This window comes from Channa argus, chromosome 9 (assembly GCF_033026475.1).
Source record: "Channa argus isolate prfri chromosome 9, Channa argus male v1.0, whole genome shotgun sequence".
NCBI classification, from domain to species: Eukaryota; Metazoa; Chordata; class Actinopteri; order Anabantiformes; family Channidae; genus Channa; species Channa argus.
Genome location: NC_090205.1, coordinates 1613910 through 1630527, shown reverse-complemented (window position 1 = coordinate 1630527; position 16618 = coordinate 1613910).

Below are 16618 nucleotides of genomic sequence, written 5' to 3'. Positions count from 1 at the left end.
GTTCTGCCATGGACGGTGTCAGGTGTTCATTGACAACATTACAGGAATGTTTGATGGAATTTTTTCATCTATTGCTCCAGTCACTGTGATCATTATTCTGTATATGAGAGTGTTTGTGACGGCTGTGTCTCAGGCTCGTGCCATGCGCTCTCATGTTGCAGCCGTCACACTCCAGCATTCAGGGACTGTAATGAGTAAGAAATCTGAGCTGAAAGCAGCCAGGACTCTGGGTATTGTTGTAGTTGTTTTCTTAATCTTTTTCTGCACATATTACTCAATCTTTTTTGCACCAGATTCCTCTGCTGATAGGTTACGTTCAACCATTGGTGTCTTCCTGTTGCAAGTTAACCCCTGTCTGAACCCTGTGATCTACACCTTGTTCTATCCCTGGTTTAGAAAAGCTATCAGACTCATTTTCTCTCTTCAGATACTGCAGCCTGGCTCCCGTGAGACCAACATGCTGTAAACAGAGACTGTGCAGTGACTGAAATGTGATCTGCTCTATGGACAAAGAAATTCATTTGTTCATGTTCTTTAGTGAGTGAATTCACAAATCCAAACTGTGAAAATGTGCAGTTCTTAAAGTTGTTACTGTCAGATAATCTATTGTATTTTTTCCCTGCAAGTGATGCTGCATACTATCAGTAACCAGTCATACACACTCCCTGCTGCAGATACTGTATCTAACCTGTGTATTTTCAGTCTGAGTCTGTCCTGTTTCTCATACAGCTTCTGCTTACAAACAGTTTTTTCCTCTGTGTCTGTTTTCACAAGCACCACACAGTGACTTCTGTTACACAGAACTAAATAATTAGTAAACTTTGATGAATGTGGTGCAATTTACATTCTGTCTCTCTTCCTCAAATGTGCACAAACACTGCAACAGACGCCTATTTATTAACTGTACTAACAAAATAAAATGAAGTGTAGTGAAAGCAGATGGTCACAGACTGGGTGGCTAAATGTTTGCTGAAATTAGTCCCAACAGGGAGAAAAATTTAAAAGATGTATGAAATAGAGGAGGAGACCAAGAATTAGTTGTGCAATAAACTGAAGAGAAGAAGGACCTACTGCCCTAACTCTTTACATTAGAATTCTGACTAATAATAATAATAATATTTTTTGTTTGACAACAAATTTGTTCCTTTGGCCTCCAGATGTCAGTGTAACCATATTGTTAAACTGCCTTAGACTAGAGAACAGAACAGGAAAGTGTTGATGCAGGTTTGGACGCTTTCAGTTGGCAGAAATACACAATGTCAATGCTCAAGTAAAAGTGCAAACACCTGCCTAAAAACAATACTCCAATAGAAGTAAAAGTTTATCATCTTTCACTCTACTCGAAGTACTACAAAATTAACTTTTGTGTACATAAACTTGCGCATGAGTACAGCACAAAGATGGTCATCGATCACCTTGAGATACTGAACAATTTACAAACTGCTAAAATTGATGAAGTCCTGTCAAGAGTTGTTCGACATGTGCCTCATGAATAAAGTTTCTGTGGAAATGTTCAGGCCTTGTTATTTCATGTAAAGATTTAAAGAGAGAATAATTTCAAAAACCTGATTGAATTTAATTTAGAAAATTATTAGGAATACTCTACATTATGCATTATGTAAACATCTAAGCCTGGCTCCTACATTAAGTCTGACAACATGATACACATAGTGACGCATGGTGGTGGCAGTTTTATGCTTTGGGACCATTTCTGTTCACCTGGAACTGGGGCTTTAGTCAAGATGAAAGGAATTATGAAACATTATGAAAATATCAGTAATTTTTATCACAAAACCCACAGGCCTCTGCTAAAAAGCTGTGAATGAAGAAGAATTTCACCTTTCAGCATGATAAGAGCAACATACCTCCAAATCAACAAATTTTTACAATGGCCCAGCCTGGACCTGAATCCAACTGAAAATCTGTGGCGTGACCTGAAAAAGGTTGTTGATGCTTTCACAGTCTTACAGATTTGTAACACTTTTGCAGTCGGCAAAGATTCCCAAAGCAAGATGTGGCACACCGATAAACTGCTACCCCCTAAAGACTGACTGCTGTCATGAAGTCAAAAAGTACTTCACCAAATTATTTTAGTTTAATGGTGTGTGTATTTTGGTTTTTATTCTTCGGCTGAAAAGATTATAGATCCCATTGAAGCTGTAAATTCTGAAGTGATTTTTCATGATCTGATATATTTACATTTCGACAACCTGGCATTTTAACAGGGTTGTGTAAACTTTTTATATCCACTGTATAAAAACAACACAATAACACAAATCTACACAACTGTTACTTAGCAACATCTGCCTGCCCAGTTTGTGAAGTGGTAGAAAGCAGCAGTAAATCTCAGTGTGCAAACATACAGTGGCAAAAAAAGTAAATTAACTATGTGCAGTGTTCTGATTTTCTGCATAAAGTGGTCATTAAATGTGATTTGATCTTCACTGGCACAAATACAGATGCAAAAAAATGAATGGTACTGTTTGCAGTTAACTTTAAAGTTTACTTTAAATTAAACAGTACACTCATTAACAAGAAGAAAAAGGGAAACAAATATGTTTGCTGATATTTTTTTTCATCCTGAAATAACTCTTCACATTCTTCCTAGAGCGGGTCGACTGGCCACACTGAGCGATACAGACAGAAGGGCCTTATTGAAGGAGGTTACCAAGAACCCGATGGTTACTCTGAAAGAGCTCCAGTGCTTCTCTGATGAGACAGAAGGACCTTCCACAAGAACAACCATCTCTGCAGCAATCCACCAGTCAGGCCTGTATGGTAGAGTGGGCAGATAGAAACCACTCCTCAGTAAGAGGCACATGACAGTCACCTGAAGGACTCTCAGACTCTCTGGTCTGATGAAACAAAGATTGAACTCTTTGGCCTGAATGCCAAGTGTCATGTCTACAGGAAACCAGGCACTGCTCACCACCTGGCCAATACCATCCCTACAGTAAAGCCTGTAAGGCAAGTTAGGAGGCAAAAGGCAACTTACAAGTGAATGATAATGGTGAATTTAATTAGCAAAATGGAGAAACATGCAGAGTAGAATAGAACTACACTCATGAGCGGGTCAATCTGATTGACCCAGATGTGTAGGTTGTTCAGCCGTTTATACATACAACTCAACAGCTGGGTTCACACAAAGAACAAAGGGATGAGTCAATGCAAATCTTCCTTCATACAATGTGGTTATGAGTCTTATTTAGCAAGTTTATATCACTTTGTCCTTTTGTCTTAATTGTCTTTTAAGTCCCCTTTTATCATTTTATGATAATTACATGATCAGGATTCATTAAGGCTGAGCAACAGTAGGGACAGTTCATCAGAAATGTTAATTCACAAAAAATTTCAAAACATTCCAACATTATGTACCTAGATTAGGCCCAAATCAATTTAACTCAATGCTATCAATTTCATTATATGGAGGTTCCCAGTTGGCGATGGGAAAGGACTCAGGGGAAGCACTGTCTCTAAGTAAAGGCATACCAACCAAATCACGTGATGCTAAAACAGCTTTTTCTGCTGCAGCAACTGCTTTCAGACAGAGGAGGAGACCTGCTGCTACTGGATCCAGCTTTGATGAAAAATAAGTAACAGGCAACAGTTTACCCCCGTGAGGTTGGCGTAACACAGAGGTCACAGAGATATACTGTCTTGTGATCAACAAACCGAGTTAAAAGCATGTTAGGATTAGGCAGAGCACAAGTGGGAGCTACAGTGAGTGCTGCCTTAAGATCACTAAATGCTTCTTTTCCTTCAATAGTCCAGTTAATTTTATCATGTACTGAAAGTTGTTTACCATGCACCATAGCAGACAGGGAAGCTTCGCGCAAAGAGTAATTTGGGATCCACTGTCTGCAGAATGATGTCATGCTAAGGAAACTCATCATCTGTTTTTTTTTTTTTTTTTGTAACAGGGAATATGGGAGTGCGCACTGGGGAATTGTTACATGAAATTATTACACCTGCTTTTAGCAGAGAATTGAACACAGGCCTTATGCCATCGATGGCTTCCTGCTTTAAAGGATGTTGTTTCTGACATGGCCTGTACTCTGATTTTAGATGTACTGTCAGAGGTTCTGCATCTCTCATAAGACCTACATCATTTTTATGGGCTGCACAGAGAGATTTTGGAATTTGCTCAAGCTCTGGTGGTAAACTAGTTTCTATGATGGTAAAGGCTGCAGCCTGTGTGGTGTCATGACCATCAATGAGCTCAACTGTTCTATCAGCTGGTACAACTGATAATTGTGTACGACGTACATCACCCTTCCTGCTGTATTCTGTCCTAGGACCTGATGCTGTTGGTTGGAAATCCTCGAGGAGCAGCCTGCATTGCAACCATGGGCCCAGTTCTTGCCAACTCCAGTCAGAAGGTTTAGCAAATGGGATATGTGGAGTGTCCCCCTTAAAAAGTACTTCCTGTTTAGAGGAGAGTGAGACAGAGGCAACCGCAGCCGTCCTTGTCCAATACACATTTCTCAAACATATCACCTCCGATTCCCCATTTTCAACATACCACTGACTTTCATATTCGACATACTATTGACTTTCATATTCACCTTCTGGTCCTACATTTACGTGTGCTGTGGAGTGTAGAGTAGTGACGTATGATGTTGGAATGTTTCTGCTTGTTTGTTTGTGTGTGTGTGTGTGTGTGTGTGTGTGTGCAAAATCTGCAAGCTGCTGTGCAACAGGTGTGTTGTCAACAAGTTGCCATTTATATGCATCATATCTGGGTTTTGTCTTTGTGTGTGTGAATGTGTAGATGCGGGTCAACTGATCTGATTTCTGCTCCTGTATGTGTGTCACCTGATCCAGCGTCTGCTCCCCCTGCTCTCCCACTCAGTCAGCCATGTTCTGGAAGTCCTCTCCCCACTTGTTAGCATTTCTTTTTGGGTGAGTGACTTTCTCAATTGCTTCTTTAATGTCCAATTCTGTCCAGGGGCAGAAAACAAGTTGGGGGCCACCTCAATCATAGGAAAAGTTAGGACATGCATACCATCTCTTTTCTGTTCTTCAAGATTGGGGGGAAAGTACTGTCCCTTTCATCTGGAGTGCATGGAGTGTTCTTTCACACTTCCAGGGCTGGGCTCCAGGAGTGATTCCTCAGAAGCATAGCCCCATTGTGCTCTTTGTGTGGCTGCTTCATTTTCTGATGGGGGAGGGCTGGCTTGGATTTCCCCCTACTGTGCTTCTTGGCTCTGGTATGGTGGGGGAGGCAGTGGAGGAGCAGAGTCCAGATCTGGATCCACCTTGTCAAACTCAGACATTACAGGATACAGAGGTTCAGTGTCAGAACAATCTTTTGGTCTATAAACTACATGTTCTGGTTCTTCCTGTTTGAACCTTTCATGTACATTTGTATTCTGTCTTCTAAACATTCTACTCTCCCTCACGTGATATTCATCCTTCCACATGCTAAATACCTTCTAGTCAGGTTGTAACACCTTGTGCTTTCTTTTACTTTGTTTGGACAAGGACTTGTGATGCTCTGCATCTGGGGCCACAGATCTTTCAACAGCACAACAACCCTGAGCACACAGCCAAGATAACTATGGGACAACTCTATTAATGTCCTTCAGTGGCCCAGCCAGAGCCCATACTTGAACCAGATTGAACATCTCTGAGGAGATCTGAAAATGGCTGTGCACTGTTCAAACTGATGGAGTTTGACAGGTACTGCAAAGAAGAATGTGGAGAAACTGCCCAGAAACGTGTGAGCCAAGTTTGTAGCATCATACTCAAAAAGACTCCAAAAGGCTGTAACTAGTGCTAAAGGTTCTTCATCAAAGTATTAAGCAAAGGTGAATACTTATGTGCATGTGATTTGTTTTTGTTTTTGTTTTATTTTTTTTATACATTTGCCAATTTTTCAAACAAACTCCTTTCATGTTGTCATTATGGGGTATTGTTTGTAGAATGTGGATGAAATTGAATTGAAATGAATTGAATCTGTTTTGAAAAACTTACTGTGATTAGTTTCTGGATGCACTGTAAGATTTGCTCTCACCTATGATCTTACTCCTGGACAGGCAGCATTTTCTCTGAGGGTGAGGCTAAAGGTGAAGGGCATTGTTTATTAGTATCAATTAGGCCCTTTTCTTCAGAGGTTTTCTGATAAGCTCTTGCTGCTGGAGAAACATCAATTTTATGTTCTAGACATAGTTGAAACAGGGCTAGTGACACATGTGAGGCTGGGATCATTGTCAGCTTCAGATGTGAGGAGCTTAAGACTTGCAAAGAATGAAAAGTGGGGATAAGGGACACTGTTGTCTTTCTTCAACTAGCTGTTGTCACACACATCTCTTAAAGTCTGTATAGGAGTTTTGTAAAATAGGATTAACTCCATGTGGAATCTCCTGCACTGATAGTTGGTAGCTGTTGTTTGATATGTTTCAGTTGAGCCAAACAGAAGCGATGGTTGCTCTTCTGCCCCTTCAACTTATAGGTGATGTGTGTGCTATGTGGTCGTAATAGGAGTTATACAACCAGTACTCACTAGTACAGCCATCAATGTCACACACCACACAAAATCATGGCTGGGACTATGCATAAAGTTAATGTGACCCACTATTTAGTTCAGAGTCAATGATACAAAAATGTAACATATAAAAGAGCATCAAATCATCTTTCAGGTGTGGACAGCCGCTGTCAGTTAGCTGGGATATAGGAAGATTCTGTTGGGAATGATTAAAAAACCATATTCTAAGGTGGATATTATTCCCCATAATGATAACAATCACGTTTCAACATCTTTTCTATGTGCGATCTTCAACATTTCTTGTCCATGACATGTTGACAAGACACACATTTCTTTTGATAATGTAGTGAAAAGTAGACAAGTCAGTGTTGATGAAGGCAGCTAATGTAGAGACCACTCTGAGCTTTTTTTAACAAAGTGTTCCGTGTTCTTCTTCTGTGACATTTTTTATGGTGTTTGACATTCATAGTGTTGCATTTAAAGACCTTTAAAAAGATAACAGAAGCTTATCAATGTTAGCTAGCTAGCTGAGTTACGCTAATTGGCGTTGGCTCCCAAGGTCAGCTATCAGCAAATGATCTAGGTGGAAGGGTGTATAATCAGCTTAAAACCGTTTACATTTTTACCATCTTAGTTTTGTAAATTACGGCCAAATAAAATATTGGCCTTAATGAAGGTCTGCAGTCTCTCAGTGAGAGAAACACTTAATGTTTTTCTGTCCTGAAGTTAACAAGTTTGCAGACACTGATACTCGAGACAGTGACAGTCCAGCAACGATGGCCAAACACTACAGGACTGTTCAGCTTTGTTTTTCTCATTATCTGTATCTCAACACTTCTAACTACTGGTAAAACATATATTTAAGTCAGTTTTCCCAGGTAATATTAGGATTAGCTTTTCCTAAATCTAACATCTTAATTCAAACAATCTTAATAAGCAAAGTTTCACTTGTTCTATTGGCAAATTGTTTTCTTTTAAAAAGAAGAATTTTCATTGCAGTGAATGAAAATGAGGTCTTGATATAAAATACTTGTGATGCAATGACTGCTGTGTCTCAGGCTCATTCACTCCAGCATTCAGGGTGTGTAACAACTAAGATAACTGAGCTGAAAGCAGCCAGGTCTCTGGGTGTTGTTCCAGTATTCACCATCGCAGCTTCTGGAGCTCAACAACCATGGCCTCCCATCGGACATTGGAGTCATTGAACAACTAGGACTCCTCCGTCGATCCCGCTACGCCCATAGAGGATCCGGCTGGGGGTTCGTCTATACCGGAAGCAGGAGCTCCATTCCTTCACTGTCGCCAGAATCTCGCTCCGTGACGACTCGATTACGTCATCCGAACACAGATACCATGGAGACTGAAAACGTTGCGAAGCCACGGACAAGGGGAAATGGGATTCCTGAAGTGGATTTCTGGAATCCTGGAGTGGACCACAGAGTTCCTCGTCCTCTGATCAAAAGGAATATTATATCAAACACTAAACTTGAACTCTTTAATGTCCAGTCCCTATCAAATAAATCCTGTTTGATTCATAACCACATTCTGGAAAATGAGACTGATATCATCTGCCTGACTGAGACCTGGCATAAACCCGAGGCCTACTCAGTTTTGAATGAGCCCCCCCGGATATACCTACCTTGAAAAAGCTCGCACCACTGGCCGCGGTGGGTGCCTAGTCATAATCCACCGTGAAGATCTGAAACAGTCACCCCTCCCTCTTCCTAAACTGTCTACCTTTGAATGTTTGGCAATTAAATGTAAACATCCACTCTATATAGTAATACTTCTTATTTACCGGCCACCAAAGCAACACCCGGGTTTCATCACAGAAATGTACGAACTCCTTTCAACCTTCTGCACAGCGTCACCATGCTGATACTCGGAGATCTGAACTTCCACGTGGACACACCTTCACACCATTCTGCTGCTGAGTTCTTAGAACTGCTGGACTGCCTAAACCTGAAGCAGAAAGTTGAGGTCCCCACCCATAGTAAAGGCCACATCCTTGACTTAGTCATTACTGACTCTATCCCCATTTCTAACCTCAAAGTATACGACCTGGGTGTCTCGGACCACAAAATAATTTCAATGGACTTCTCCTCATATACACTGTCTCCAAACCCACAGCGTTGTATGTAGTTCAGGAATCTGAGAAACATAAATCTCTCTCACCTAAATACTGACATCAAAAATCTCTCCATTCTCCCAGAACTCCCCTAAGTCACAGAACTAGTGGACTACTATAACAACAGCCTCCAGAATATCCTTGAGGCCCATGCTCCTCTTAGATCACGTGTGGTCACTCTTTCAAAATCTGCACCGTGGTTTACAAGGGAGCTCCGACAGATGAAAACAGGTGGGCAGGCCCTTGAACGTCGCTTTATCTCAACCAAGTTAACTGTCCATAAAATTGCCTACCGGGATCATCAAAAAAACTACTCCAAAGCATTTGCCACTGCCAGATCACAATATTACTCAAATATAATCAATAACAGCCCCGGGAACTCAAAACAACTCTTTTCCATAATAAATCATTTACCCAAACCCCAATCCCACACTGGCAGCAACCACACAGAGGAACAGTCCAACAGTTTCATTGCACATTTTACCACTAAGGTTGAAACTCCGCTCCTCACTTTCAGTCATAAACCCCAAACCCCCTGACCTCCCCACTTCAAGGCCAGAAGGCTGTCTGTCTAAGTTATCGGCTACTACTGTGAAAGAAGTTGAAGTTATCTTACAGAGGATGAAACCCTCAGCGTGCATTCTGGACCCTCTCCCCACTCCCTTGGTAAAAGCTAATGTCTCAAACATTAGCCAACTCATCACCAGCATCATTAATTAGTCCGTCCAGAGTGGCACAGTCCCAACATCACTGAAAACCGCAATAATTACACCACGTCTAAAAAAACCGTCCCTGGATCCTGAAGTCATGGCAAACTATCGTCCAATCTCCAATCTTCCATTCCTATCAAAGGTCTTGGAAAAAGCGGTCTTAGCCCAGCTCCAGGATCAGCTCAAAAGACACAATCTGTTTGAAACATTTTAATCCGGTTTCCGATCCCTCCCATAGCACAGAGACAGCCTTGGTCAGGGTCACTAACGACCTCCTAATGGCTGCTTACCAGGGCTTCCCATCTCTTCTCATTCTTCTGGACCTCACTGCCGCTTTTGATATAGTTGACCACAAAATTCCTCCATCGTCTGCAGCATACTGTTGGTTTCTCTGGTACTGCTTTAGGGTGGTTCAGTTCCTATCTCACAAATAGAGCTGAGTGTGTGGCCCTAGGGGACGCCAAATCTCAGTTACACTTGGTCACCTGTGGGGTGCCACAGGGGTCGGTTCTTGGGCCGACCCTTTTCAACATCTACATGCTCCCACTGGGCCAAGTCATTGGCAAGCATGGAGTCTCCTTCCACTGCTATGCTGATGATACTCAGCTCTACGTGAGACTGAGCCCAACCCCACCGACACTTCCGTCAACTCTCACCTGTTGCCTGGAGGACATTCAGGCATGGATGACAGAGAACTTCCTTCAGCTAAACAGCTAAACAGACTTTTGTCTCCTCCAGGCTTGAGTACTGCAATGAACTTCTCATTGGAATCCCAGACAGGAGCCTTCAAAAGCACCAATATGTTCAAAACAGCGTTGCCAGGATCCTTATGAGAGTGAGGAAACACCAACACATCACTCCTGTCCTCTGGACACTTCACTGGCTTCCCATCCACCTTCGCAGTGATTATAAAGTCTGTCTACTCACCCACCAGTGCATCCATGGAAATGCCCCACAGTATCTAAAGAAACTCCTCACACTACAATCTACAACTAGACACCTCCGTTCCACCAACACCTATCGCCTCTACCCCCCCAGACCCAAACTCCATACAATGGGGGACCGAGCCTTCTCAGCAGCTATATGTTTTTAGCCTTTACATGTTTTATGTTTTATTCCTGGTCTTAATCTGCTTGTGTAGCACTTTGAGATTTGTTAGCAAATGTAAAGTGCTTTATAAATAAAATGAATTATTATTATTATTATTGTGTTTTACTGCCCATATTACTGTCTGTTTTATTCAGAATGTCCCTGTTAATGCTTTTACTGCAGCCCTTTTATTGTCTATCAGCCCCTGTCTGTGACCTATGCCTCATCCTACCCCTAATTTAGAAAAGCTATCAGACTGATTTCTCTCTTCAGATACAGCAACTTGGCTCCTGTCAGACCAACATGCTGTAAACACAGACTGCGGACTGACTGAAATGCAAAATGTGAAATTCCCGAGAATGGTGAAGGTGAGAATTGTTCAGGTACCAGGATGAAGTAGAGTTGACTGTGTGTGGTTATGACACTGGCGTCTATGGCACAATCATAGGGGTGATGTGGTGGCAGAGAGGCCTTGTTTTTGTTATAGACCTCATTGAAGTCCAGATAAATTGCAGGTAAGAGGATCTAACCCCAACCCTTAGGTGTGGTAGCAGGAGGAGTAAGAGCAGCATGAGATACTATATTAAAAACAATCATGTGGTCTTTTCCAATAAATGTATAATGTATAATGCAAAAATATAATGTATATTAAAAAAGATTCTGGTTCACGGTGAAAAACTGAGCAAATACCTGTTTTATGGCCACAAAAAACGTGCAGAGAGCAACTTATAATACAAGCAAAACTGTAAATGAAAGGGGAGAAAGTAGAACAATGGAAGTAGAGAGAGAAAAAACACAAAGTGATGAATATGAGGATGTGATGTAATTAGCGAGAGAGAGAGGGAAGAAGGTTAAGACAGAAAATAATAAATCAGTTGTCTGACAGAGTTTTAGTCAGAAGCTGTCAGGGCTACAGCTTCTCCTCCTCCTCTCTCTGAGGATGGACAATCAGAACAGAACAGATCTCTGCTTTCCACAACTCCTCAATGCCTCCTGCAGGAAACCAAAGCTCAGTCAGTTTACATTTGCCCTCTTGTATTCGCTGTACTTCATCTCTCTGTTCACTGTGTTTCTCAACCTGCTCGTCATCATCTCAGTCTCCCACTTCAGGTAAAGATAAACTCAGCAAAACGTACAATTGATTCTTTTTATAAGTGAAAATGTTACTTAGAGTTATTGTGTAAATAACTTCACATCTTGACACCAGACGTATTTTCTGCTTTGTTGACAATGTTTTTGAATGTTAAATGTCCAGATGTGCCACATGTAAGACATATCACTTTACATGAATGTCTGATATTACATTACATGTCTTTGTCTTCCAGCAGGCAGCTGCACACACCCACCAACCTCCTCCTCCTCTCTCTGGCTGTGTCTGACTTTCTCTTGGGGTTTGAGTCAGTGGTAGAAGTTTTTCGACTAACAACCTGTTGGTTTCTTGGTGACATCATGTGTTCTCTATTCATCTATGTGAGCTCATTCATTTTTGGTGCCTCAATAGGAAACATGATTCTTATATCAATCGACCGCTATGTGGCTATTTGTGACCCTCTGCATTACTCCACCAGAGTCACTGTTAAAAGAGTTAAATTGTGTGTTTGGATGTGTTGGACCTTTTCTGTTGTTTATAATGGTCTGCTTTTAAGGGATTTCTTGACAAAACCAGGTGTGTATAAGTTCTGCCATGGACGGTGTGTGTTGTTCATTGACAGCATTTCAGGAATGTTTGATGGAATTTTTTCATCTATTGCTCCAGTCACTGTGATCATAATTCTGTATATGAGAGTGTTTGTGACGGCTGTGTCTCAGGCTCGTGCCATGCGCTCTCATGTTGCAGCCGTCACACTCCAGCATTCAGGGACTGTAATGAGTAAGAAATCTGAGCTGAAAGCAGCCAGGACTCTGGGTGTTGTTGTACTTGTGTTCCTAATCTGTTTCTGCACATATTTCTCAGTCCTTTTTGCACCAGATTACTCTGCTGATAAGTTACGTTCAACTATTGGTGCCTACCTGTTGCAAGTTAACCCCTGTCTGAATCCTGTGATCTACGCCTTGTTCTATCCCTGGTTTAGAAAAGCTATCAGACTCATTTTCTCTCTTCAGATACTGCAGCCTGGCTCCTGTGAGACCAACATGCTGTAAACAGAGACTGTGCACTGACTGAAATGTGATCTGCTCTATGGACAAAGAAATTCATTTGTTCATGTTCTTCAGTGAGTGAATTCACAAATCCAAACTGTGAAAATGTGCAGTTCTTAAAGTTGTTACTGTCAGATAATCTATTGTATTTTTTCCCTGCAAGTGATGCTGCATACTATCAGTAACCAGTCATACACACTCCCTGCTGCAAATACCGTATCTAACCTGTGTATTTCCAGTCTGAGTCTGTCCTGTTTCTCATTCAGCTTCTGCTTACAAACAGTTTTTTCCTCTGTGTCTGTTTTCACAAGCACCACACAGTGACTTGTGTTACACAGAACTAAATAATTGGTAAACTTTGATGAATGTGGTACAATTTACATTCTGTCTCTCTTCCTCAAATGTGCACAAACACTGCAACAGACGCCTATTTATGAACTGTACTAAAAAAATAAAATGAAGTATAGTGAAAGCAGATGGTCACAGACTGGGTGGCTAAATGTTGGCTGAAATTAGTCCCAACAGGGAGAAGAATTTAAAAGACGTATGAAATAGAGGAGGAGACTGAGAATTAGTTTTTCAATCAACTGAAGAGAAGCAGGACTGCTTTCCTTTACTTTAGAATTCTGACTAATAATAATAATAATAATAATATTTTTTGTTTGATAACATGCAATTTGTTCGTTTGGCCTCCAGATGTCAGTGTAACCATATTGTTAAACTGCCTTAGACTAGAGAACAGAACAGGAAAGTGTTGATGCAGGTTTGGACAATTTCAGTTGGCAGAATTACACAATGTCAATGCTGAAGTAAAAGTGCAAACACCTGCCTAAAAACAATACTCCAATAGAAGTACAAGTTTATCATCTTTCACTCAACTCGAAGTACTACAAAATTAACTTTTGTGTACATAAACTTGCGCATGAGTACAGCACAAAGATGGTCATCGATCAGCGTGAGATACTGATGCATTTAAGTATTTTTCAATCAATTGCTCAACTGCTAAACTTGATGCAGTCCTGTCCAGAGTTGTTCGACATGTGCCTCATGAATAAAGTTTCTGTGGAAGTCTAAAATGTTCAGGCCTTGTTAATTCATGTACAGATTTAAAGAGAGAATAACTTCAAAAACCTGATTTTTTACAATTTAATTTAGAAAATTATTAAGAATACTCTACATTATGCATCCCCATCACACAGCTGTAAAGAAAAATGGATCAAAGTTTCTTTAGTTCAACTGCACTTTATTCATTGTTTTAAGATTAAAGCGTTCAATACAATACTTGTGTGATATTAATAAATAAAGTCGATGTCAATATTACACAGTCAGAGGCCTTGAGGTTGTTGAAGGTTGATGAAGAAAAAAGAAAACCAAGAGGCCTACAGCAACAATAAAGCAAATACAGGAATTCCTATCAAGTGCCGGTTGTGTACTACATAAATGTGACAATAGTTTTTTTTTATATGACTGGGCTGTGGGGTTGGGTGGCCAGACAGAAGACTTTTCTTACAAAGAAAAACATCTAAGCCTGGCTCCTACATTAAGTCTGACAACATGATACACACAGTGACACATGGTGGTGGCAGTTTTATGCTTTGGGGCCATTTTTGTTCACCTGGAATTTGGGCTCTAGTCAAGATGAAAGGAATTATGAACAGTTTAAAATATCAGTCATTTTTATCACAAAACCCACAGGCCTCTGCTAAAAAGCTGTGGATGAAGAAGAATTTCACTTTTCAGCATGATAAGAGCAACATACCTCCAAATCAACAAAAGAATGTCTACATTAGAAGAGGATCAAAGTTTTAAAATGGCCCAGTCTGGACCTGAATCCAACTGAAAATCTGTTGTTGTGCACAATAGATGCTCTCACAGTCTTACAGATTTGTAACACTTTTGCAGTCGACAAAGATTCCCAAAGCAAGATGTGGCACACCGATAAACTGCTACTGTCACACTCTGATGTGTATTTAATGTTTTGCGGACCCAGAAAGAGAGACGGAACCGGGCGGTTAGGAGGGCGTGAATGTTTATTTAGGGGAAGGTACAGTGGATTGGGTTGGGGGAAAAGGGGAGCGCTGCCGGGAGGCGATGTCCGGAGAACGGAGAGGCTGGTCCGAGCAGCTCGATGCCTTGTGCGGGGGGGAGCGATTGGGCGGCGAGTCACAGGTGGAAGATGAATGGTGACCGCGGGAGAAGGAGCCGTGGAGACGGGGAGCCGAGGGGGTCGCTGAACACAGCAGGGCGGCCGGAGGATCTGAGGGCAGGGAGACAAAGATCAGGTTAGCTGTTACAAACTAACGGGTTTTACCAAGAGCCTAATGTACACGAGTACCAAGGAGGTTACTGCGACGATTTGGCAACTTGTGGCGTGGAGGAGACCGGTATATGAACTGCTGTCATCAGGATGAGTGATTGCTTGCAGGTGTGCCCGCCACTGCAGTCCAGGTGCTCTGGGAGAAAAAAAACAAACAGGGAGAGAGAGAGAGAGCAGGAGGGAAGGGAAGGATAGAAGGGCGGATGCTGTGACAGCTACCCCCTAAAGACTGACTGCTGTCATGAAGTCAAAAAGTGCTTCACCAAAGTATTTTAGTTTAATGGTGTGTATTTATGCAACAGAATTTTAGTTTTTATTTTTCAGATGAAAAGATTATAGATCCCATTGTTTCCCAAATTCTGAAGTGATTTTTCATGATCTGATATATTTACATTTCGACAACCTGGCATTTTAACAGGGTTGTGTAAACTTTTTATATCCACTGTATAAAAACAACACAATAACACAAAACTACACAACTGTTACTTAGCAACATCTGCCTGGCCAGTTTGTGAAGTGGTAGAAAGCAGCAGTACATCTCAGTGTGCAAACATACAGTGGCAAAAAAATTAACTATGTGCAGTGTTCTGATTTTCTGCATGAAGTGGTCATTAAATGTGATTTGATCTTCACTGGCACAAATACAGATGCAAAAAAATGAATGGTACTGTTTGCAGTTACCTTTAAAGTTTACTTTAAATTAAACAGTACACTCATTAATAAGAAGAAAAAGGGAAACAAATATGTTTGCTGATATTTTTTTTCATCCTGAAATAACTCTTCACATTCTTCCTAGAGCGGGTCGACTGGCCACACTGAGCGATACAGACAGAAAGGCCTTAGTGAAGGAGGTTCCAAGAACCCGATGGACACTCTGAAAGAGCTCCAGTGCTTCTCTGATGAGAGAGAAGGACCTTCCACAAGAACAACCATCTCTGCAGCAATCCACCAGTCAGGCCTGTATGGTAGAGTGGCCAGATAGAAACCACTCCTCAGTAAGAGGCACATGACAGTCACCTGAAGGACTCTCAGACTCTCTGGTCTGATGAAACAAAGATTGAACTCTTTGGCCTGAATGCCAAGTGTCATGTCTACGGGAAACCAGGCACTGCTCACCACCTGGCCAATACCATCCCTACAGTAAAGCCTGTAAGGCAAGTTAGGAGGCAAAACGCAACTTACAAGTCAATGATAATGGTGAATTTAATCAGCAAAGTGGAGAAACATGCAGAGTAGAACAGAACTACACTCATAAGCGGGTCAATCTGATTGACCCAGATGTGTAGGTTGTTCAGCCGTTTATACATACAACTCAACAGCTGGGTTCACACAAAGAACAAAGGGATGAGTCAATGCAAATCTACCTTCATACAATGTGGTTATGAGTCTTATTTAGCAAGTTCTTGTCACTTTGTCCTTTTGTCTTCATTGTCTTTTATGTCCCCTTTCATCATTTTATGATAATTACATGATCAGGATTCATTAAGGCTGAGCAACAGTAGGGACAGTTCAGCAGAAATGTTAATTCACAAAAATTTTCAAAACATTCCTTCATTATGTTCCTAGATTAGGCCCAAATCAATTTAACTCTATGCTATCAATTTCATTATATGGATGTTCCCAGTTGGGGATGTGAAAGGACTCAGGGGAAGCACCGTCTCTAAGTAAAGACATACTTTGAATATTCATTGGGTGTTAGATGAAAGGGTCAATTGCACGCATCATTAGTCCACGTGCACACGGAATAA